At 45.3% G+C, this 26,577-nt stretch overlaps 1 protein-coding gene across 1 annotated transcript in view; it reads right to left on the bottom strand.

Moving 5' to 3' along the window:
- LOC135371073 (zinc finger protein castor homolog 1-like) overlaps positions 1-26,577 on the bottom strand; it is a 278,514-nt gene that overhangs the window by 232,659 nt on the left and 19,278 nt on the right. The window contains exon 2 of the mRNA XM_064605057.1: positions 16,355-16,427. The gene's annotated coding sequence lies outside the window, so the exon portion shown is untranslated. The remainder of the gene's footprint in view (positions 1-16,354; positions 16,428-26,577) is intronic.

The raw sequence follows: 26,577 nt of genomic DNA, 5'->3' as shown, positions 1-26,577 counted from the left end.
CGCTCCTTCCTGCTGTCCTCTCTCCATCTGTACGCCGCTCGTAGTCACGGTTACTTCACGGTGCCAACACGAAATAAAAATAAATAAAAACAACAAAGCCCCCGAGGACTTACTACGGCCTCTCCACTCTAAAAGCCGAACTTCACCGCATAGCACGCCGTGCGCCAACCATTGCCGCGAATGAAAGGGTTATTGCTTGTGATTCGAGGGAGGCGTACGCCTTTTTGTAGCAATTTGGATATATGATAATTGCTACAAAAAAAAAAAGCGTATGTCCCTCCTCTCTCTTCAAATCAGAAGCGATAACCGTATCATTCTTGGCAATGGTTGGCGCACAGAGTCCTATGCGGTGAAGCTCTGTTATTAGAGTGTATAGTGTCACGAAACGTGCAGAAGAATGCTAAAGGTAAAGCTTTTCCGGTCGTTCACTCTTAAAAATGAGCTGCACCGCATAGCACGCTCCTAGCCAACCATCATCTTTAATGATATCGTTATCTGCCCTGATTTGTTGAAAACGGGAGGCGTACGCCTGTTCTGTGACAATTATGAAAAGCATAAGTGTCACAAAAAAGGCGTACGCCTCCCGTTTTCAACAAATCAGAGTCAGATAACGATATCATTAAAGATGACGGTTGGCTAGGAGCGTGCTACGCGGTGAAGTTCATTTTTAGGAATCTTGGCTTTGAAAATGTTTAAGCAATCTACCTGCGAATGAGCTCTGCTCTGTGACGTAATTTCCACGTGACCGCTAATCGAGAAAGCGGTGAACTTCTTAATTCTCGGGAAATGCGTGCCGGAGGAAACAAAAGCCTCGCGTACGAGTGCCAGCAAATAACTCGGTAGCAGGGAGACAGAGTGAGCCACACAACCTAGATCTGACGCATAGATTGCACGAGGGTTCGAGCGACTCCTCACGAGAAAGAGTACGACTGCAACCACACAATGTGAAGCTAACATTTCTTGGCAAGTGCAGAACAAAAAGGCGTCCGTTGCCAGAAAGGCAGAAAGTTTGGTTTTGGTGGCGGCGAGGAAGGGAAGCCTCACCCTTTCCCCGACAGGCTTCTGATCGTCCGATATCCCCCGGACGTCCCAAAAATACGCCGCCACCCGTTGTTCCCCGACGTGACAGGTTTTCGACGAAACCGAGCAATTACGGAGTGTCGCACTCTGAAACGCCCTTGTTCGCTATTTCAGTGACTGTCACGGGGGAGACCGTTGGGTCACTCGTAGCGTCGTGCGATGCGTGATAGAGCTTTGGAGGATGTGTCTCTTAGCGAAGGAGTTTACCCTTCGAGAAGCGCCGAAGTGCAAGAAAAAAAAGAAAAATGATCTCCTCAGGCAGGGATTTACGCAGGGAGGGATGAAGGACGACATTTGATGTAAGCGTTAGCTTCGCAATGTTCTCTGGCTTAACAGCAACACGTTCCCGCTCCTCCCGCTCCCCGGGATCCCACCACTGTCCTATTTCGTTGCTCTATATACTGGTCTTCACAGCATAGCATGCCGAACGTCAGCCATCATACAGGTGACGCCGTTATCGTTCGTGCTAGCGCCTTTTTGTAACCACAACACAGAGAGGCATGCGCCTCCCGTTTTCAACAGATAAGAGAACGATGTCATTCGGCTCGTCGATACAATAAAGGAGTTGATGAGTTGAGTTGAGTTGATAAGAAAAGACAAAAAAAAAAATGGAGAAATAGACACTCGTTACGAGAGCCGGCCACTCCAGATCACTTAGGGAAACAAAAAAATGGTTAACAACAATAAAAACAATGAGTGACAAAGACACTCAGTCACACTGTGTCCACCAACTTGGAGTTGGCGTTGAAAATCTTCAGTCGTGTTTCTGAATTCGTGTGCTAGTTCCGACATTGTTTTTTTTATTTACTTATTTATTTTTTGACATGACCACAGATTAGAGATTCTCGTTGAAGATCACCGCGAATTCCCCTCACTTCCCCGTTTAGTAACCACTCAACACGGAACACCTCCACAACACGTTGCAATATAACAGTGGAACGGATGCCTGGAAATCCGGCTCATAATACCTGGCGTCCGCGCACGCGTAACTCTCTGCCAGTACGCACTTTAGCAAAAAAAAACAAAAGAAAAACATATATACATATAAAACGAAACAAAGGAAGGAGAACGAAAAAAAGAAACAAGAAAGACGACGTATATAAAAGTCTCGAAGGGTGCGGTAACGCCTTTAAGCCTAAGGGTCGTCGGCTCTTCGTTTTTGCGCTACCTATAAAAATAACCGCACCATTAAGGCGAAAGCCCTGCGTGTGTAATGAATGCAGGGTTCTTTTCACGCGCTTCAACCAAAAGCCGACGTGTTGCAAACCGTGCGCACCCGCCCGCCCCGAAAGGCCGCGCGAAGAACTGCGCACCAGTCGCCATCGTAAAACTTGCTCGTATTAAGTAATTAATGCGCTGCCTCCTCCTCAACAACACACGATGAAAAAAAAGAAAGAAAGAAAGAAAAAGAACGCTACGGTTCTCAACTGAACCTTGCCGAGACCTCTTCGAGACAAACACGAGGTTATACTCTTAAAGGAATCACGAAGGAATCGCAAGATTGTTATCTGGCCGGTTGTTAACTCCCACAAATTCTATGGGCCGGAGCAAGAATGAGAAATGCGCGAACCGTCGTCTCTCCACCACGTTGGATCCGTGATCTCGTGCATTTCGGAGAGGAGCGGATAAAGTGATACGTAATGGGGACAACACAGGCAGGTTGAGGATGAACGAGAGTATATTTATAAGAGTGCGTGTCATTCGAGGCAGGGGGAAGATGATCGTTCCCTATCAGCCTGAATTACCTGTACTCACGATGTTTTCGTGTAATTGCGTACACCGAAAACAGCCACGGTACGTACAATTGAAGGACGCCAAATGGGAACGGTATGAAGAGTAGCTGAGAGTGATTAATGAGTCCGTGAGTGTAAGGGACAGCTCGTGTCTCTGAGTTTTTTTGTTTTTTTTTATTGAGCAGCTACTTTTAAGAAGGTACACCGTTTTACAAGGCTTCGTCACTGGTCCGGTGAAGTCGCACTCGTCCAGTCACCTTTTAGGTGGATATCCCACAAACTGTGATTATAGGCCTTGTCGGGTTGTTGTAATTCGTCACTAATCAATCAGTCGAAAGCGGAACGACTTACACTGATGGCATGACCGAACGTCACATGTCACAAAAAGGCGTACGCCACTCTTTTTCAGCAAATCAAGAGAGAGCGAGAGAACGACGGATTCAGTCGACGGATGGCCATACTGTAAAGATACAACTTCACCGCACAGCATGCTGTACGCCAATCACTGCCACGAATGATAAGGTTGTCGCTTCTGATTCGAAGAGAGAGATAAAGAGAGGGGGGGGGGCGTACGCCGTTTTCTGGCAAATTGAATATATGATAGCAGACACAAAAAGGCGTACGCCCCCTTCTCTCTTCGAATCGTAAGCGCTAACCCTGTCATTCGTGGCAATGGTTGGCGCACAGCGTCCTATGCGGGTAAGTTCTCTTTTGCGCAAGGTGATCATGCTTCGGAAAATCAACATTTTTAGTTGATGATTTTTAGAACGTTGGATGCATTTTTCTCTCTCTCTCTCTGGCTAGTAAACGAAATTTAGCGTTAAATACTCGAACGTAACCAAAGCGAACTTATATGACCCATTCATCATGTCGCTGTACCCGTCGCAGCGACTCCATATCGAGCAGCATACGCGTCGGATACGATTCAACGGAACACGCAGAGCAATCAGCGCGAGGAAGTCATACAAGTCACGTTTTCATTGTACCTGCGCTCGTCAAACATGGCTTAGATTTTTCCGATAAAAATGCCGACGCAGTAATCGAGAGATCCTCGTGGAAAAAGAAACGGAAAAAATACGCGAGCTGAATTTGACGGCCGCCCCCCCCTGCGTGTCTTCCAAGAGCATTCCTGGTATACTGCGTGAGAAAACGCTAAGCGAAGAATCAATCATCCCCGTTGTGTGAGTTGAGTTTCTATGGCGTTCCGACACTTGTTAGATAGACAAGAAAAACATGATCTATTCTACGTCGCGTATACGGACTCGATGGTGGGTTACGATAATGGGAATGTGGTTTTGAAGAGCATGTACCATACCTGATTCTGGACTTGATCCGACTTATCGCCCCGAACGCATCGAGAGCGCAGAAGGTATTTAGCAAAGATTGGCTGTGTAGTTGTATGCTGAATGACTGTTTGTGTGTGTGTGTGTGTGTGTGTGTGTTTTTCTTCGGAAGACAGATATTCAGGAGTGGTACGGCGATGGGACCTGGCCGGTTGCGCTGTATCCTTTCAGGCAGATATGAAATGTAGATCGCGATCGTTCCTTTGGTGACGTGTCCTGCTCCGGGTTACATTTTTATTTGCGTCCCTCCGGTTCGTAGGTTATATCCCTTATAAAACCCGTGGGTAGATATTTCGGAAGCGCTGCATCGTGCATTGACGCTCGCCTGCGGATTTGCTTTTGCCAGGAAGTTGCGATAGTTGAAATGATAAGTTGTTGGCTAGATGGGTGCGAGATTTCAACCACTACGAGCGTCCCGATACAGTTCGCTTTGTTGGATTATCTGATAGATGACAGGAACGTACAGGTGAACTCGGAATCGACTCTCCACTATGTCTATATTGTGACGATCCCTGGTCTTGTTCATTCCTTTCCCTTGCCCTCTTTTTATCCCAGGCTTTTTTTTCAAAGGTTTGGCTCGAAGATACTCTATATCTTAGAAGAAGAAGAGAGGTATTATTGTTCGAAAAAAAAAAGAAAAAAAGAGGAAGACATGATGTCTGATACGTCTTTTTTGTTCCTCCTTTCGCGGAGAGCGAGGTTCTCACATGCCGGCCGAGGACTACCGGGAATTTGGTGGCAGGGGGAACAAAAATTAATGCGTGGACCGACCGCTTGGCGTCGTCCGTGATTACAGCTGTCTCGCTACGTATACACTCAAGGAAAAAAAAGGAGTAACTTTCCTTCTTTTGGGGACTAATCGCATTGCCAAGTTTATGCAGAGTTCAGGGACACTTTCCAGTACTGGAGAGTAAATATCAGAGTCCTGCGAATTATGTGCGGCGTAATTTCAATCTAGGATGCTACAAACTGTATAATTACTTCTTCTAGTTTCTCCATTTCTCCCCCTTAGAGTGTAAAACCGAGGCATATATCCTCCCTTGCACTCTTACAAAAAAGGGTGTAGCAGTTACACCTTTTAGGAGGTAATAGTTGTCGCACATGTTGTGCCTAAAAGGTTGCAAAGTTCTACCTGCTACCTATACGAATGATTGGGTTACCGCTTCTGATTCGGTGAGCGAGGCGGGGCGTACGCCTTTCTGTAGCAATTTGTGTATATATATATATATATAATACTTAATTTTACCACCTTTTCACACCCTTTTTTTTTTCCGTAGAGTGTGCCAGTGTCTTCATGAAGACACCTGATCAATATACGTGATGTTCACCACAGTTTCTTCCTTCCTTTCTTTTTTTCTCTCTCTCTCGCTGTATAATAGTGTCCTGCAAACCGGCATCACCCTCTTCCGTGGGTCCCCACCTGAGAACAGGAGAACTGCGGGAGGCTTTGGGTGGAGCCGAACGGCAACAAAACATCCGTGCCTTCAAGTTCAAGGTGAAACGTCTCCCAAGCCCTACCTTTACTTTTTTTTTTTTTTTGTGCCCCCATTCCCTATACCCCAGAAGCACACATATAGAAAGGGAACTTACGTAACCGATTTCAAAGTGCGGAATCCTTCCCAAGGACATTTTCCTTCTTGGCAGAGGTTCCTGGTTGAAAACTTTCGTTTGTTCCCATAAGGAAAGACGCCTACTGCTGCTCTTTGCTGCGAATTTATTTGAAACCACTTTATCCATTTTTTTTTTGTTTTTTTTGAAGGCTCACTCTTTAGGCCATCCCCCTTTCCCTGTGTGTTCAGGTTAGACGGTGCTCTGCGTAATATCGGGCCTTTTTTTTATGTGTGTGTGCTTTAGGTTCATTTTACGTTTTTTTTTTTTTTTTGGAAGTCGTGCGCGAATCCTCTCGAACTTATATACGACGGCCAACAATGGTCTCTATCCCAAAAAAAAAAAAGAAAATGGAAAGAAAGGGTGCAGGGAGAAGTTTTTTTTCTCTCGTTTTTTTCTCTCTCTTTTTTAACTGCACCTTGCCGTCTTGTCTAGCACGGCAGACTTCGGTATATATCTTTTATGCAAAAATATGCGCGAGCAAGAAATAGAAAAGAAAAACGATATGAAGAGGGTGAAGGAAATAAAAATATAGCATTCTCCCTTTGGTTTCCGTCCTCCCGTTGCAATCTTCATGAATCCTCCAGAGGCATAGCATTCTATATAGAGGCGAACAATTTCTTCTTTCATCCGCACCTTTTTATTGCCCTCATCTCTTAAGGTCCGCGAGAACACGTTGAAAAGGTCTCGCGGCCCATGCTTCATAGTTGCCGCGTATACTTTGGTGATGAGTCTGAATATGCTCTTATTTTATGTATCCTACATGTTCTGGGTGCTTCGCTTGTCCTGGCAATGAAATATGACGAGATCGGCCCACAGCTCTACCTTCTGAGTATCAAGAAGTTAGTAAATTGGAGAGTAATTACAACTTCTACCGCCGTTGTTTGTAATTACGCCTCATTTTAGTCCCCCGACCCTGAAGTTTACTCTCCAGCACCGCAAGTAGTCCTTGGACCTCACAAATAGTCCCCTGAATGCAACCATTTATACGTGAATATGTGCTCTGCGGTATTTGATGAAACAGGGCAAGAAATAGTTCGTGGTTCTCATGCTTGAAAAATTGCGCCCTACACTCTAAAAATTGAGCTTCACCACATAGTATGCTCTCAGCCAATCACCATCCTGAATGATATCGTTCTGCCCTCTGATTGGTTAACAACTGGAGGCGTACGCCTTTTTTTTGGAGCACTTGTGCAGTTGCAAAGAAGGCGTACACCCCGCGATCGGGAAGTGATATATGTATCATCCTGTGCTAACACTCTCAGAACAGAACTTCACCGCATAGCACGTTGTCCGCCAACCATTGCCAAGAATCATAGGGTTACCGTTTCGGGTTCGAAGAGCGAGGGGGGTGAGGGGGGCGTACGCCTTTTTGTAGCAATTTGGATATATGATAATTGCTACAAAAAGGAGCACGCCCCCCCCCTCTCTCTCTCTCTCTCTCTTCAAATCAGAAGCGATAACCCTATCATTCGTGGCAGTGTTTGGCGCACAACGTGCTATGCGGTAAAGTTCTGTTCTGTTATGAGAGTGCATGGTTGGCCCTCACCGTGCTATGTGGTGAAGTTTTGTTTTTAGAGTTATGTGCATGCCACAAGATCTATTCAAAGCAGTTCCGTCCATGCACGTTTATTACGTCCGTGCACTAACCCCGTGCATCTTACTCCTGTACTCTGACTGGCACTAAGAGTTTTGCACGGACCTTTGCACGGATCCTTTGCACGTCCTACTCGTGCAAAGCCACGAGTATATAGGACCGTGAGGACAAAGCGTGAAATGCAGTCCGCACTATGTTCGAGGGGTGTTCAAGGGCTCAATCTTGATGTGCACATAGCGATCGTTATAGCTATTTTTCAAAATTTGCGCGCTCATTCCGTCACGCGCATTGGCCGTCAACCGGGGAGCACGAGCGTTTAGCAAGCGTTACGGGATAGCGAAAAATTCAAAATCTAGCCCCAAGTCAAACCGGGATTTTCTGTCTCCTGGGTGTACAAATGGCTCGCACTACTTCTTTTTCCTCATTTTGACACGCGACAGGCCTCCGCGTTCACCACGTGGTGGTTCAAAGTTTGTGCAAAACAGAAGACAGGTGCTGGACAAGATGGCCGACAACGAGGTGAGCGCGCACATCGAACAGCGAATTGTCATGCAGTTTCCCGGGAATGAAGGCGTAAAGTCATCTGAAATTCACAGAAGACTTCAGGCTCTGTATGGACACGATATACTTAACCGCAGCAAAGCGTTTGAGTGGTGCAAACAGTTCTGAGACGGCCGTGCATCAGTGCAGGACGATCCCGGCCGGGGAGGCTCAGACCCCAGTGTCAGAGTTCCTGAGAACATCCAACTTGTGGAGCGCCTGATCCTCAAGGACAGACGGATAACATGTCTCGATATCAATAGTGCATATAGTGCGATCAATAGAGCATATTACTGCCCGGCTCTCAGCGATGTGCATAAGGCAATGAAGCAAAAGAGACCGGGCCTCATCACCAAAGGAGTCCTCCTCCTACAGGACAATGCACGCCCGCATACCGCGCATCTCACGACACGCACCTTGCAGTAACTTGGCTGGGAGTTGCTGCCACATCCCCCTTACAGTCCAGACCTCGCCCCCAGCGATTTCCATCTCTTTGGGCCACTGAAGGCGTTCCTTGGGGGCCGCCACTTCAGCTGCGACGACGAGGTCAGGAATGCGGTCCGGTCATGGCTGCTACGTCGCCGGTAAGGATTTCTACGCCGCCGGTATCCAAGCCCCCGGGAAACGCTGGGACAAGTGCATTAGTGCAGCTGGAGATTACGTTGAATAATAAAACTAATTTCTCGCTTGTAAGTTCATTTTACTTTTGCGAAAAATGAAAAGTCCCGGTTTGTCTTGAACATCCCTCGTAGCATTCGCTAAGTCCCATGCATCTACACTCTTAGAAATGTACTTCACCACATAGCACGCTCCTAGCCAACCATAATCTCGAATGATATCGTTATCTGCTCGAATTTGTTGAAAACTGGAGGCGTACGCCTTTTTTGTTACAATTATGAACAGCATAAGTGTCACAAAAAAGGCGTACGCCTCCCGTTTTCAACAAATCAGGACAGATAACGATATCATTCGCGATAATGGTTGGCTAGGAGCGTGCTATGCGGTGAAGTTCATTTTTAAGAGTGTAGGTACAACCTTCCTGCCATTCCGGGCGTTCGCCGCCGCCGCCTCTGACCTTGGTCGCCACCATAACCTTTTTCCCCTCTTTATTCCGCTCACCCCTTCCTTCCTCTCCTCCTTTTACTTAGGGAGAGAAAACGGGCGTCTGGAGGAACACACGTGAGGGACGTAATAAAGTATATAAACGGTAATATACGTAGAAGGCAAGGGAAGGGGGGGGGGCGAGATTTGTCATCGCACTCATTAATCATTCGGAGGTGCTCCGTCTCAATCGATTTTCCATCACTTATTGAACGCAGTATATAGTTATTGAACAATAAATAAAAATAAATAAAATGGAGAACGGAACTCACCCTTGCCTATATGACAGAGAGCGCCCGCATTGCTTAGAAAGTCAAGCGACATCATTCTTCCGGACCCATGCACACTTCCGCTTTGACGAAAAGGCGCGCGCGCAAAGATCAGCTCGCACGCATACTCCTTTTTGGGGGACGCACGCGAGGATCTTTTCCTTCATGGGGGTGCACACGACAGAACAATGCGATAGAAATGCCCATCCGTAATGTTCCCAAGGAATCACATGCGGTGTCAGGCGCTATACTACAGTCCTCTGGGAGCTCGAGATAGCAGCGATTTGAAGAATAAAAGTACACTCTTAAAAATGAACTTTACGGCATAGCACGCTCCTACACTCTTAGAAATGAACTTCACCGCATAGCACGCTCCTAGCCAACCATTATCTCGAATGATATCGTTATCTGCCCTGATTTGTTGAAAACGGGAGGCGTACGCCTTTTCTGTGACAATTATGAGCAGCATAAGTGTCACAGAAAAGGCGTACGCCTCCCGTTTTCAACAAATCAGGGCAGATAACCATATCATTCGAGATAATGGTTGGCTACACTCTTAAAAAATGAACTTCACCGCATAGCACACTCCTAAGCCAACCATCATCTCGAATGATATCGTTATCTGCCCCGATTTGCTGAAAACGGGAGGCGTACGCCTCCCTCTTTCGTCAAATCAGGGCAGATAACGATATCATTCGAGATCATGGTTGGCTAGGAGCGTGCTATGCGGTGAAGTTCATTTTTTAAGAGTGTAGCCAACCATTATCTCGAATGATATGGTTATCTGCCCTGATTTGTTGAAAACGGGAGGCGTACGCCTTTTCTGTGACACTTATGCTGCTCATAATTGTCACAGAAAAGGCGTACGCCTCCCGTTTTCAACAAATCAGGGCAGATAACGATATCATTCGAGATAATGGTTGGCTAGGAGCGTGCTATGCGGTGAAGTTCATTTTTAAGAGTGTACTTTAACAATTGCGTCACACTTGATAAGGTATGACATGCCAATTGCGTGGATCGCTTTCAGCTTTTATTGATCACGTCGGACATATCGCGAATATTCGAAATTTGTCGTCTTATGTCTACTAACAGCTTGATTGCAAGACAGACGATCTCGCTTCGAGATCGACCTATAGGGGGCGACACTGTCACCTTTCTAGTGTGGATAACACGCCTGCCGGTGTTCGGAGTTGATGGTTCTTTTCCGTAATTCTTGCGTACGTTCACCGGAAGATCACTTGTGCCGCGATGGTACGATACTGTTCGGTTCCCCAATGCTCCAACTACTGCACTGAACGCGGAAGAAACGTGTAAAAGCAGACGACACGAGGAAGCTACCCACACTACGATAGTTCATCGTTTCTCCGCAGCGCGCCGGCACCGTTCGATCTCGGAGCGAATAGCAGCACTGGGTAAACACATTACAACAGATATATATTGTACATGTCGTCCGGTTCAACTTTTTTTTTCGGCGACTAATTAATTTGACACGAAGGCACTGAGCCCAGTGGTGTTGGTTGTGATGAATTTCTTGCCGTAGTCGGCCATGCTCAGGCGGGCAACATTGCAATCATCAGGTGGAGGGAGGGGGGGGGGGCTCGTGCGTCCTGGGCTGACTTCACAGGGAACTGCGACATTTGTTTGAAAGCGTCTGAGGGAAGCCCCGGAAAAACACCCAGACAGCACGATTGGAGCCCGGGTTCGGACCCGGGTCACCCACGTGCGCACTTCTCCCCAAACAACCAATTACAAAATAGCAGTCAAATTTTATTGTGGAATTTATGGGAGGCATTTAACTCGAAAAGGTATAAACGAAGACAAGGTGAACTGAATTAATGCGAATCGAAACTAAAATGTGCATTCAATTTTGCACATATTTTCGTTTCCATTCCACTAATTAATTTTTTCAAGTTAATTAGGTTTTTTTAAACTAATAAGTAGAAAAACTGCAAATCACATCAGCGAAACGAAGAGAGATTGTGAGACTGGGGAAACCTTCTCATCTGTCTTGCAATGACGTCAGAGGCAATAAACTAAAAACAAGACAGACCGCGTGTACTCCTTGTGTCAGCGATTCCTATCTCTCCTGTCAGCGACCTTCGTAGGACATCGGACGCGCAGTTTACAACGACCTCGCTCAATTCAAACTGAGTCCAGCCGCTTTACATGCGTACGAAACCTGCTATTGTCTCAAGGATATATATTCTGTCACTTCGCAGTCGTCAATATTATTCAACGCGCGCGTGAGAGAGAGAGAGCTGCTATGCCGGTACGAACGGGGCATATATAGATAGGAGAGCTGTCACATCGTCCCCTGTCAAATCTACTTCTGCGCTGTATGTCAAAGATGTTTTTGAGTTGACCCCGTCTTTGAAGTTGCTCGTAAGGCTTTGTTCTTGCACCGCGCAAATTGGTGTCCTGCTTGTCGTTTTGAATGAGTGCCCAGTTCAGGCAATCACAGTAGCCTTTTTCACACCATTCAGCTTCTAAAATTTTTATTTTTATTTTTATTTTTTATAAATGAACATTATTTTTTGCAAGCATATCTAGAGCGTGCTGGTTTAGTCATGGTGGAGAAGCCTTATACGTTAGTGTTCTTCTCTGTGTTCTTCACCATGACACCCTTTTTTATCCCGCAGGATCAACAATAAGATGTAATAATGGTGCTAAATAAGGTGAGTACAAAAGGTTACAATCAATCCGTTAATTCATTTACACTTTTTCTCTATTTTTTTACGAGAAGGGTTTCATTATGGGAGAAGCGGAATTCCCCAGGTGACGAACTCTTTTTTTTTACTCTCTTCTTCTTCTTTTTTCGTAACATTCAAACTCAAACATTTACACCCGTAACGTGTTAAAAGAAATGTGTATTTCGATTATGGCTGATTTCGATTTCAACCTTTAAATATGTCCCGGTGTAAAAAGGGGCGTAAAAAAGTTCATCACGTATAAAATAATGGATACCTCAAAAATGGTTATCAGTAGATGTAATAGCTGTTGTTGTTGTGCACGATTATTTAAAAAAAAGAAAGAAAAGAAAACTAAGATGTCACTTGTCCTGTGCTATCCGATGCATTAACTGTTTTCGTCGTTTGCGTTTGACAATAAACACCACAGTGATTCGTGCGCTGTCGAACGACTCCGTATATTAAGGCAAATTTAGGCCGCTCGCGGCTACCAGCTGACGCATGTTATAATACCGCGAGTCAAAATTATAATAAGCCAACTCGGGCAACGCCGAAAGATTTCCCAGATCGCGTATATATTCTGACACTGACGGTGCTACACGGAGCCCCACCTATAGTCTAAAATGCGGTTTTGCTTTCTCGATTCAACTTTGAAAACCGGATTCCGCACCCGCTGTGCGGCAGACGATCCAACGTCACGACTCTGCGCAAAAATAATTTACGAATCAACCAGGATAGATCGTCTTAAAGCCTCCGAGTTCCGTTCGCGGAGGCACGAAAGCACGTCAAAAAGGGAAGAAAGACAGCTTCTTCTTCTTCTTCTTCTTCTCCTTCCGACAGAGCGCAGAAAATGTAGGTTCTGTTCCGGCCTCTGGCAGTGTCAAAATCAGAAACCATTTTCTATCCACGAATGACAAGAGAGGGGTAAAAGAAAGGGAGGGAAAAAATGGCTGGCTACCGCGCACTCGGAGACCGGTCACGCACGATTCATCGTTCACGGGTATCGGCTACTGTTCGTGTAGGCGCTCAACAGCGTACACGTATATTTGACTGCCTGTCGTTGCTTCGTACATTTCAAATTGCGGGGCCAAAACGTATCGCTGTTCTGGAGGTAAAAAAAAAGAGAAAGAAATCACGGCTTTCTCGGTAAGGTCGTTTCGAACGTTTGTGCGCGTGTATGTCGAAATGCGGTACTTGGCACACGATGGCTACAATGCTACCTGTAATGCACATTACGTAAGAGTAATTCTTGTTCGTAATGAACATGATTCTGAGATTGTTGTACGATCGCGCTCCATGAACAGAGGCAAGCGAAAGAGCTGGGTGACGTTACACGAATGGGAAGTTTATTGCTTGATGGCAATTGATGTTCTGAGGCTGAAACACATAGAAGGGACAAATACATACAAAGCCTCAAGTGGCTAAGAAATTAATGATGAAACAAGGAAGTCACTTGGACAGGTTAGGTGGGTTCGAGTCCTACAGCTGGCTAATCTTTTCAGTGATTTCCTTCTTTCATCAGTAGTTACAGCTTGCCTGGGCAGCCCTACTATAAGAGTGTTCTTTTTGGGACACCTTGTAACATGCTTTTAAAAATTTTAATATATATGTAAATATTGAAAAATGTTGTTAACTTCTTTAATTGCAGTTCGGTCAACACACGCAATAATTCGATATAACAGCAATACCGTTTCTGTTGTCGTGTTCAATATCTGAACAGTATCCCAGCCGCACTCGTTCATGCTACCAAACAGGGCGAGAGGTCGCGAAACTGAGATTCAAATGACATGTTAAAAAAAAATAACCCGGACGGACAGAAAAAGAATGTAGCTTGTACAGATAAAATGTTTCTCGCAAAAAAATGAAAATGAAAAAGAAAAGAAATAGAATGGCGATGATTTCGGAACAGGTTAACGGGTTTGTCACCTATAGCTCTGACGGTTGTCAGCTCAGTTTTAAGCCAAGTTTTAAATAATCACATCTTTATGACGCAATGTAAATTAAATTCAAATGGCTAACCTGAAATATAATTTCTGCAACATTGCCGCGTTATTTCTTTGCTAGGACTTATTTTCGAAAGTGTTACATTACCCGACAGCAGACATTTCTTCTCCGACAAGGCGGAGCACTGCGAAGATTTATATTTATGATACAAGGCGCACGAAAATCGTCCCCACATATGTTACGCGGTGCTCTTCGTCGGACCACAAAAGAGCAAATAACTTTTTTTTTTCGCGACGGCAGGTGCTACACAGACGCGTATTCGTTATATCCGATCACCTGCCACGCCACAACCAGATCCAGACTGAATAACGCGCTAGACAGGGACCAAGAAATAAAAGCTCAAATCTTCCTACCGAGACCTCGGCAAGTTCGTCTCGGCACAAGCGACGCAACGTTTCCATTTGCCACGTGATCAACGTTGGCTTTGTTCTTCGCCCATACTATACACTCCTAACACAAAACTCTACAATCTTAAAAATGAGCTTGACCGCATGCACGCTCCTAGCCAACCATCACCTCGAATGATATCGTTATGTGATCTGATTTGTTGTAAACGGGAGGTGTACGCCTTTTTTGTGACACTTATGCTGTTCATAATTGTCACAAAGAAGGCGTACGCCTCCCGTTTTGAACAAATGAGGCCCGATAACGATATCATTCGATATGATGGTTGGCTAGGAGCGTGATATGCGGCGCAGTTCATTTCTAAGAGTGTACTCCCTAAAACACTGAGGGCGAGCCGTATACACTCCTAAAAATGAACTTCACCGCATAGCACGCTCCTAGCTAACCATAATCTGGAATGATATCGTTACCTGCCATGATTTGTTGAAAACAGGGGGCGTACGCCTTTTTTTCTGACGCTTATGCTGTTCATAATTGTCACAAAAAAGCGTACGCCCCCCCGTTTTCAACAAATCATGGCATGTAACGATATCATTCGAGATGCTGGTTGGCTAGGAGCGTGCTATGCGGTGAAGTTCATTTTTAAGAGTGTACCACAGAATGATCCCGTCGACACTCCTGATTTGTGGAAAACGTGGGACGTACGCCTTTGCGTGACCATTAACGCAACTGCATAAATGCCACAAAAAGGCGTACATCATCCGTTTTATAAAAAAAACAAATCTAGGGATTTATTACATGGATTATACCGTGGATTCTAGTTCGCTATACACTCTTAAGAATGAACTTCACAACATAGCACGCTCCTATGCCTTTCCTGTGGTTTCTTTGACAGATCGTTCTTTCTTTCATTAACAGAAACGACCCCATCCTAACGTCCACGTCACTGATGCATCCTAACGAAGTGATTACTATAGTCCTCAATGTTTTAAAATGTCTATGGAGAAACGCACGGACGTAGAACGTACGCTGTCAGTAAGTATAAACGGACCCATTTTAGAACGGCACCAATTAAACCACCGCGAAGTCGCCCCGTAACTAAACGAAGTCCTTCAATTATTTAATTGACCTCGTCATTAGATGCGTCACTGGTGCAAGGGAAAGAAATGAAAACAACAAAAAACAAAAAGAAAAACATTTTCCCTCTTCGCGTTGTAGCACAAATAGACGTCATTTCATGAGGACTCAACCAGGGAATTTGCTTCATTAAGAGTGAGTGATCCCATCACGGCAATTCCCACGAAAATTCGCCAGCGAAAACCGCCCACGTCTTCCTCTTACGGTTCCGTACGTACATATGAGTGTGACGCCTAACCTACGCGGAGCAACGAATGTCTACATACGCGTTAAAAGTATTTGTTTTCTTTTATTTTTTAAGTTTCAGAGCACCTTTTGGATTCATGTACAACGGATCATTTAAACGCGTGCAGCAATTGTCACACACAACGACAGAAACAAGAGACATGGAAGGCTGCTTCAGAAGGTGGCGCTGATGCATCTTCTCCGATGTTTCATCGGGACGCACGAGATCAAGACAAGACGTCTATTACACTTGTCAATCTATATACACACTAAACAAGAGACGCTAATTCAGGACCGGTTTAGAATCGACTTGTCTACCGAACTTAACTTGTCTAACTGCCGCGAACTCTACGAAGAGGACAACCTTTAGCCCGTACATTCGTGTGTGCCATGCTATCTCATCAAATCGTATCAATCCATATAAACCGGGGTAAGGACCCTCATCCTCACCGAGCACATGATCATTCCCCACGACATCACCACTCATCGTTTAACTGTTGTTCATGCTGGCTACTGAAGCGAGCCTCAGGATGTGTCGCATATAGTTACCTCGAGCATAACAAAGCACACGTTTGTAATACAGCGTATTGACGTATAACCTAAAGTGCCCACACGAGTAAGTATGCGGTTTGAAAGTGAGCAGTCACCCTGAAATTGCGTATACAAAAAAGACAGGCCATCTCACCACGTTGATTATTTCCGTACGGGGATTTCGGGCATCCGATTTTCGAAGTGGTCACTACTTGAAGCCCTTTTCTCTGAAACAACAAAACAGATACATAGTCATGCATTTCCAGAATAACAACAAACATTTGCGACTTGTATTGCGACAATGTTACAATAAGCAGTACCTGGAACACAAAAGAGCACACACGCGAGACTCTATAGTATTAAATCAACGTTTGGAACCAAAGGAACGCTATAGTCGTATATAGAGACGCACCTGACCTTATGCAGCCGCCACGTATTTTAGCCGCATCATGAGGTACGACTCGCAGTATCTCAATCGAAAAACACACACACACACGCACAGACAGACAACACGCTCATATGGAGAACGGCGAAACCGAAAGAAAACAAGGCTTTAATTAAGTCTGACCCCCCTTGTAAATAAGGCCTCGTCCAGCGTATCATTACCGCGGTATGAGTTACCAACGGGAGGCGATGCGAAATAAGCAAATAAGCCGTACGGTAATTCATCAGCTGCGTGTACTTGTGGCTGTCACGTTCGAGATGCGAAAGCATTCGAATGGGAAAATCGCAGAATCCCATGATGGACAGTCGTCTGGGAAATGAAGAAGAAGAAGAAAAAAAAAAAGAAAGAAAGAAGAAGGGGGAAAGAAAGAGGGGAAAAGAGTTATGCGCCAACGAACGTCAGTTACTTTAACAGGAACGTGAGTATGAGACGTGATCACGTTATGAGGTGGAAGGGAGATCAAGAAAGAATCTTACAAAACGTGGTTAGGTGAGTCTTTGTATAAGGCCGTGAAGAGAGAGAGAGAATGTGAAAGGGCCTTGATGAAGTTCTGCCGTGTCTTTCGAGAATTCACTACTCTTGCGTATAAACTGAGCTGCATGCAGACATTTAGGTAATGATAATGCTCAAAAGTAATTTGACCAGCAGTTTTGGACCGTGTACAGCGCATCGAACGTATACTGAACGTGGTAAACCTTACATGTGCACTTAATTTCTTATATTTTTGTTACGGACACCAAGCCTGTGCTCCTGTGACTGTGACTTTCACTTTACTTTTGTTTTTACAACTTTGATATCAAAATCAGCCAGCATCTCCAGGCTATACCTTTAAAATATGGAACGGCCCTCCCATTTAGTCTACGCAAGATTATAGATAAGAGTCTCACTACACTCAATAAGTTCACACTGTGGCTATCAACAACAACAGCAACTAATAGATATACAGTGATGATAAGTGCGCAGATCTGCCCCCTTAATTTATCCCTCGGTGGTGGTAATGTGATAAAGAAAAAAAAGAAGCGAAAACCCCATGGCACACAAGTTGTAATATACGTAAAATGATTTTGCGATGGGATTATGGGTGCATAAGGGTATTACATCCTTGTCGTTAGTTGGTATGACATGAAGCACTCATGACAAGATCATGTCAGTCTACAAAAGCGCGAGACAAACGTTATTAGTACACACACACACAAAAAAAGAGAAGAACTGCCAAAAACTCAGACTTGACGACACAAGTTTCTCGCGGTTGAGATCTCGCGCTGCGCAACGAAAGTTGACAAACAGAGACGCGCTTCTTCAAGAGATAGGAATGCTTGTGTTGCTGAACTGTTGGGGGCTTCTCCCTTCCGCCTTCACGTGAACCCTGTCTGCCCCTTCGCAAAATGTGAGACGGAGGGAAGTGCAACGCTAGTCGAAAAGCCCCATCGACAGCACTTCTCTCGTTTAGAACACGATAAGGCGTCCGGTTGAGTATGGATTTCTTGAAAGGAAATATTATAAAAGTGCCGCACTAAGCGCCTGACGGCTGTTTCGCTTCCAAAACGTTTCCCGTTCAGATACGGTCAAAGCACGTGCAAGCTGGGCTCTCCAGTATCTCTAAGTGGGCGTAGGCATCGATGGTGAATGGTGATGCGATAAAAAAAGAAAGAAAAAAAAAAGAAGATTGGGATGTGGTCATCATTCGTGCTTATTCTATTAATTGGTTATCCATGGGGAAATTTATGCAAACATTTTTGTGTAGAATTTAGTTGTTTTCGATCGTTTGTGTGGGTGGCACTTGAGAGATTTCGAGAAGAGTACTGGCGTTGTGGTTAAATTAATTATGATATAATTCATTATTGATCAAGTTAGTTATGAAAATAGAGTTAACCAAACCAAACATAACCAAAGTAAATATAACGACCAAAACTTCGTGGACGGAGAAAGCCCTTCTTGCCCGAACTTTTTTTACTTTGCACAAACGCGATTTTTCGCGGTCTTTTCTTATATTTTCTAGCTGACTGACTTTCGACAGTGACTTTTGCGAGTAACAATGACTTTTATAACAGACGCAGTCCTTCTGGGCGAAGTCTGAGGCCTGCTTCATTCGCGTGCGCGTGCTACGTTAAACTCATGAAATCATGTCAACCCGTGTATATTGGGATATAACGTCCCGCAGTCTAAGCAGAGGAACACCTCACGACATCACGATTCACAATCTGGTTGTTGTTGATGTGATCAGATATGGTTCTCACATTTCATTTGCTTGCATACGAGAAATTGATTCCATGTACATCTATGTTTCCCGCACTCCTACAAGAGAGCTTCACTACACCACGTGCTCCTATAGCCAACCATCATCACAAACAACATCGTTCTATTTTGTTTAAAACGAGAGGCATACGCCCTTTTGTGAAAATCATGTTATTTTTCGTCAGAAAAAGGCGTACGCAGAGCGCTTTCCACAAATTGGGAGTGATAACTGCATCATTCTCTACACTATAAAATGTAAAAACACAACTTCAGCGCACAGCACACTCTGCTCCAACCGTTGCCACGAATGATAGGGTTATCGCTTCTGATTCGAAGAGAGAGGGGGTGTACGCCCGTGTGTGTCAATTATCATATATTCAAACTGACACAAAAGGGCGTACGCCTCCCTCTCTCTTCGCAATGCCTCCGACCTTTTTTCTTGCTGCCAGCCACGGTACGAAAAACACGCTTCATCCGAAAGTGCTCTAGAAATATCGGCTACATCAAAGCAGTAACTTGGACAGGATTCCGCGTGGATTTCAAAACTTAGCACGCTCCCATAGGAGCGCCAACTAGAGAGCGAGAGAGAAAAAATGTTTGTTCACTTTAAACTGTATGCGCATGCATACAGGGCTTCCTTTGTGTGATGAAGTGTGATGGTGGTGCCTTCTGTTCCCAGAAAAGTTTGGAACAACTTTCAGAACGACAACAAGTCGGACTTCTCTGTGATGGGATGCAAAGCTGCTAATTATACCCCTAACGTCATGTTATGAAGCGATTTGGCCGAACAAAGGGCAAGTACCTGTGTGAGTCGAAGGAGTCTCCCATGATTTGTACACTTTTTTTTTGTCACTCTTATGAACCGCATAACTGTCACAAAAAGGGCGTACGCCTCCCGTTTTCATCAAATCAGGGGACACAATGACATCATTCGGGATGATGGTTGGCTCGTAGCCTGCTATGCGGTGAAGTTCATTTTTAAGAGTGGAAGGTGGGAGGTGACCCAGGTTCGAACCCGGGCGCCGGCTACGCTGTCTGGATGTTTTTCCCCGGCTTTTCTTCAGACGCTTTAAGACACATGTTGACACAGTTTACTATGAAGTCGACCCAGGACGCACGATCCCTTTCTGCGATGGTGGTGGCGTTGCGCGCTTGAGCGTGGACACCACCGCCCCCACCACATTTTAGTGAGTGAACGAATACCGAACTTGACCTTTGGACACCCGTATAAGTATGTCACCCATATACTCCCATATGTCACCCATATGGTATACCCATATATATTTTGCTCCGCAGAGACCTCCTACTCTGAAGGACTTTATATCCTGCAGGCGAGGATGCCAAGGAGTTCGAGCCCAAGCTCCATTATAAAGAGAGGATCGAAGCCTATTTCGCAGTCGAAACGTCAAAGCTACTACATGGAGACCTTCCCTGAGACATATGCCGTAAACATTTCCCTAGATCTTACCCTCCCGCATTTCTAAAAGGAGTAGCTAACATGCATTCGGAAGTACAGAGGACATCTTCGCGCTGAGCCCGCTTTCTTCTTCCGTGTATTCTTACAACGATAAAAGAGCGCTATTCCCAAGACATACATCATATATATATCTACCACTACATAGCCCGTATTCTTTCACCCTGAACAATATCCATCCATTGTCTTCCACGGTGTCAGTGCAACAATATCATTTTGATGTCATAAATAACGCGCGGGAACCAACGCAGCCCAGAGCGTTCCCTTAATGGCACGCAAGATCATTCACTCTGGCCGCGGAGTATATTCTCAGGAATCGATGCGTTTTAACCGCGGAAACGCGCACGTTATGTATTCCACAAAGTCGTGACCGACAGTGGCTCCTGTACACCGCAATAAAAGTATTGTTCCAGCCCAGGGCATCAGAATGTTTGCCGTTAGCGAATCGTGGTCGTGGAGCAGGGTTAAAAAAAAATCGAACAAAGGGAGTAAGGAAATTGTCTTTGCTATACATGTAATCTGGATCGAGTTGCAAATCGTGACGCGCATGTTTATCCGGGCCGATCGACTGGGTCTGCAGCCCTGCGTGCTGGTTAAGTGGATCTCTATTGTTCGTGTCATCTGGTCCTTCAATGGCAGTTTGTTGTTGAGGGATCGGTTATTGAACGCTGTAAGTCGATTCTTTTGCCACCGAAAAGACAATAGACCCTCAAACGTATACTGTCTCTCCTCTGTGGGATGGAGTCACATGCAACCCTCGGTGTAATTTTGCTACGGAATGGAATACTTTTCCTGATCGTCGTTGTATATACGCTCCCATGAAGAATCGGGGACACGGTTGATGGCCCTTTCAACATTGCGAAGCCGAAAGTAAAATTCGTTCGTTTGATTCTGCGGGAAAAGGAAGACGCATACATTACGAAATAAAATTCTTTTGTTTCCCCATCGAAATACGTTCAAGGAAAGCTAGTAATAAAGTGTTGTAATTACTACTTTGAAAGATAATCGGCTGTGGGACGAAACGTTCAGAGAAGATGATTGATTTGATTTGATTTTAAGAAAAAATAAAATGGGGGTTTTGAGGTGGGGGGATATGTTTATTGAAAAAAAAAACGAGGAAAGGTTAGTCAGGCATTGACCGCCTTGCTATTCCTTTCATAAAAAGAAAACGAAAAGAAGAAAGAAAACGAAGGCCCGCAACTCGACATCACTTGCACCAGTTACTTTGGTGGAAAACTCCTGTAATGATGATGCCAATGAAGAGAATGATGATGATGATTAGTGGTGGTGGTGATTCCGACAGAAAACAACTGCACGCGCACACACACACACACAAACACTGAAATTCTGCGTGCACACTATGTATTTTGATGCAGCGGGAATCACTGGCTCCTGACACGTGTCCTGATTATTCACGTGTTGCCTTCCCTTTTTACTTTGTTTTCCTCTTCGGGACCTTCATTTGATTTGGTATATATTTTGTTTTCGTCTACTTTGAATGGGCTTGATTTTTTAAAGAAAAAATTCCTGAACGAAAGAGTGAACTGAACTAAACTGAACTGGAGTGATGATTGCGAAATTATGTAGGCCTATGAAATAAGGTTAAAATTTGGGCGGGTTGGTATGACATCTTTTAAAATGGATAAAATACCCCAGTGCGAAGGTAAAACAATGGGACGAGACAAACACAGACAAAGGGACGACGCACAGCACTGTTTACATTAAAGCCCGAAAAATTAGCAAGAATATGAAATAAGGTTAAAATTTGGGCGGGTTGGTATGACATCTTTTAAAATGGATAAAATACCCCAGTGCGAAGGTAAAACAATGGGACGAGACAAACACAGACAAAGGGACGACGCACAGCACTGTTTACATTAAAGCCCGAAAAATTAGCAAGAATATGAAATAAGGTTAAAATTTGGGCGGGTTGGTATGACATCTTTTAAAATGGATAAAATACCCCAGTGCGAAGGTAAAACAATGGGACGAGACAAACACAGACAAAGGGACGACGCACAGTGCTGTGCGTCGTCCCTTTGTCTGTGTTTGTCTCGTCCCATTGTTTTACCTTCGCACTGGGGTATTTTATCCATTTTAAACTATGTAGGCCTATTGTCCGTGACGTAATGAGTCCCGGTGCAAATACGCCAATTTCGAACCGCACTATTCAAGCTGCAGTGCAGGCCGACTCCGCATAGTGCGAATGGTGGGCCGATAAAAGCCCGTAAGGAAAACCCAGCTATATCGAACTGCCGCTTATATCGAATTCTGCTCATGTCCCGTTGATTTCGTTATACCGAGGCCTTTCTGCACTCATATACCAAGGTCCTGAAGCGGGGTAGTTGGTAGAATGTGATGTAACACACGCGCAACTCAAACGACGACCGAGACGAGACAATAGACACGGACAACACCAACGCGAGCTCCTTGCTCTTTAAGTGGCGAGTTCGCAGTGGTGTTGCGACTCTTCCGTCTTGGTCGCCTTTTTGGCTGCGTATGCTACATCTTACTCAGTTGCGTCCGAGCTGCGCGGTCTGTTTTCTTCCTGGGATGCGCTCTACATGCATTTACGAGCCAAGACATTTGTATCTATTTTCCACTCATTTGCGAAACAGCAAGAACGCCATCAACCAACAAAGCCATTACTTATATCCTTTACGTAAACGCTCAAATGTTCGCAAACTGCAGGGACTAGACGCGCGATAAGCATCGCATCCTTTCAGTTCCGAGAAACGCGGTTTCCTCGCATTTCGGCTGCCAAATTGCACGGGCGTAAGTTGGCATGCAGCACCGCGTGGAAAGCCCCGTAAAACAGAAAATAGCCGCCTATTCACAGTTTATCTAGCAACTGTCGCCGAAAAGGAGTCGAGGCGAAACGCTCCTCGTTTTTATATTTTAATCCGGCAAAGATTAAGCATCTGTACTACATTCTCGGTGCACAGAATTTGACGTGCGAGCGTCGCAGGAATGCAGCGAGCCCGGCGAAACCCGAATCCCAGATGTTGCGGCGGCGCGGCGCGCGTTTTCTCGAGACGAATGAAGGGCTGCTTTTGAAGTCGCTTTTTGAATCACGTTGCGACTCCACGTCTGATTCCTTTTCGCGTTGGGAGGCCATTCGTCTCTGAAATCTGCCACAGCGCTCGACTGTAGAAAGTGCATCAAAAATTACCTCGGGGGCTCCGACCCCCTCCAGCAGCGACATAGCGCCTTGTCATATAATTATTATCTCCCAGAAATAAAAGTCACATCCAGCGTAGGTTCGCAAGTGTCAACGAGACGGCTGACGATGGGGAGCGCTCTATTCGCCCTCTACCGCGTTGAGGAGTAATTTTCGTCCCTCTGGAGACTATGTTCCGAGACAGCGTAAGAGCTACGGTCAACAGGGTGTATATCTCCGCCGGGAAATAATGTAGTCCGCACGTTGAGAGTGGCGGCATGCAAGAAGATGGCGGACTCAGGGAAAGAGATGTGAAATCCGATTTACATGTTTCGCTCGCACAGGCCAATCACAGACCTCTTTAGATTCGCGCGCGGAGCTGACCTGTATAGGAGTTGTCTTGATGACCATGTGACATGTGACCGACGGCGTAAGCCATAGTGACCAGCTCCCGTGTGGTATAGTGGTTAGGGTGATCACTTTCCACACCGAGACTGGGAGGTAATGCGGGTTCGAATCCCCTCACCGGTGTGCTGCCTGGGGTTTTACGTGGGTCTCTCAGACAGACTTTCCAGAGCAGAGGAATATCGGCACAGTTCCCCATGAAGTCGGCCCAGGTCGCATACTAACCCCCGCTGTTTCCCCACTGTTTCCTGCTGTCCTCTCTCCATCTGTACACGTCTGTATACGCTGCTCATAGCCATAGTTGCTTCGCGGCGCTAACACGAAAAATAAAAGCTAATGATTGCATATAGAGTCACAGACCGCGTCGGCAGCTGTATCATAACGTCCCACTACATCATGATCACTTATTTTGCTGTTGTTGTTCTATGACAACCAGATCCGCAGCAGTCGGTGATGCTCACTAGTTAATAATAATAAGAAAAAAACGGTCCTTTTTTAACTATTATTGTGTTCGATCTCTATTTTAACAGCCGGATACATAAACTACATAGAGGCGCAGAAGAGTACCCGTTTGTTTGGAATAGCAAGCCGACCTTCGTCTGGCTGACCTTTCCTTTCTTTTTCTTAATAAACATATCCCCCCCCCCCCCGTTGGAAAACGAGAACAATACCATGTACCCGACGCTCGCCATATATATAGCTGTCCTCGTGATACTCGGTCGACAGTATCCCGGCTATATGTCCGGTACTTTGATCCGTGCGAAAACAAGACATGATATCAAAATTTAAAACGTGCTGACTTTACGGTATATAGTGGCGAGGCTTTTTGCCAGCGCTGTATTCGTAAAATAATAAGCGCACAGGGCAACGCATGAGTCTCTTGGCGAACACAAAGGAAGTATCCCACCCAACTCAGTGCGCAGAAGCCCCATCGTATCACTGCTCAATCCCTTTGAACTTCCCCCGATTAAACAATCATCGGAAAGGCGAGCGGACGAACTTTGTCTCCGCCGGCACACTTTGACGTTTCCATGATGGATCATGGCCAAACTTGGCAAAACGTCGTAGGAACTGGGGGAGACGCATCTGCCCTCCGCAAGGGCAGCAGTATAGTGCACCCCTTTCGAAATATAAGGGGGCCCCACCCTGTACGCGGCCTTCTTTCGTTTCGTTTCCCTCTTTTGAGTGACGTCAGTGCTCCGGACGAACCCACGGAGGAAAGCCGATTCGAGATAGAGCCAGCGTTGCGTAGACAAAAAAAGGGGAACCCATTTCGTTAATTGCGTTCCTCGTTTCTGGCTGCGCAAATTCTGTGGTAAATGTTGTAAACGCGAACGGACGTCTTTAGTTCAGTCTCATATGTCATCATCACTTCTCCATTCCCAACAAGACCGAATATCCTATGGATGTACGAATAATGTCCTAACGAATGTCCGAATAATGTCCGAATAATGAATAATGAATGTCCGAATAATGTCCTAACGAACACGTGTGCAGTCTGAGAGTTCATATTTGAAGAGTGTAGAGGGTTGGGTCATGGTCCACTTGGCAGAAATAACAACAAAAATATAAAACACTGAAGCTTTCCTTTAATGGTTACAAGCTTTCATGCACCATCCCCACTACCATCTCCATTTTTTTCTTTTAAAATCAATCAATCAATCAGCTTTCATGCAGTGGACTGCATTTCGTCAGGTGCGACGAAAGGTCGTCAGGGTCATATTTGATTGAGATATGGTATCAAGTACGGTAGGTCGCGTGCTTTGGTAAACGGAATGCACATGATCGAGGTAGTTGAAACATCACCGCGTGAGACTTCTTAGCTAACACGGCATTTTGAACGATATCGCCTCCTCGTCCTCTGACTTGGTGCAAACTACACTCTACGTACACAACTTCACCGCATATCATACCATTTTTTTTCTTTTAAAAAATCAATCAATCAATCACCGCATAGCACGTTGAGCACAAACAACTGCCACGAAGGATAGGGTTATTGCTTCTCGTTTGAAGAGAGAGAGAGAGGGGGGGCGTATGCCTTTTTTAGCAATTATCATACGTCCAAATTGCTATAAAAAGGCGTACGCCCCCTGAAGCGGTAACCGTATCATTCGCGGCAATGGTTGGCGGACAACGTGCTATGCGGTGAAGTTCTGTTCTGAGAGTGTAGAGGCGTACGCATTTTTGTGACAATTACCACAACTGAATAAGTGTCACAAAAAGGCGTACGCCTCCCGTTTTCAGCCAATGAAAAGAGAGAACGATATGGCATTCGGGACAGCGGTAAACCAGGAGCGTGCTATGCGGTGAAGACGAGAGCACGAGGTTAGCAGAGCATCGTGAATTCTAACGTTCAAATCGGTGCCATATACTGTTCATGAATTTGTCCCTCACGAGAGCTTATGCGAAACACTCTTTCTTGTGATTACAATTTATTACTATTGGGAAGTAGAGATTTACATCATACACTCTTTAAAATGAACTTCACCGCATAGCATGCTCCCAGCAAACCATAATCTCAAACTATATCGTTATCTGCCCTGATTTTTCAAAACGGGAGGCGTACGCCTTTTCTTATGAACAGCATAAGTGTCACAAAAAAGGCGTGCGCCCCCGTTTTCAACAAATCAGGGCAGATAACGATATCGTTCGAGATTA

Source organism: Ornithodoros turicata, chromosome 10, assembly GCF_037126465.1.
Source record: "Ornithodoros turicata isolate Travis chromosome 10, ASM3712646v1, whole genome shotgun sequence".
Lineage (NCBI taxonomy): Eukaryota > Metazoa > Arthropoda > Arachnida > Ixodida > Argasidae > Ornithodoros > Ornithodoros turicata.
This window is presented reverse-complemented; position numbering and strand designations above follow the sequence as displayed.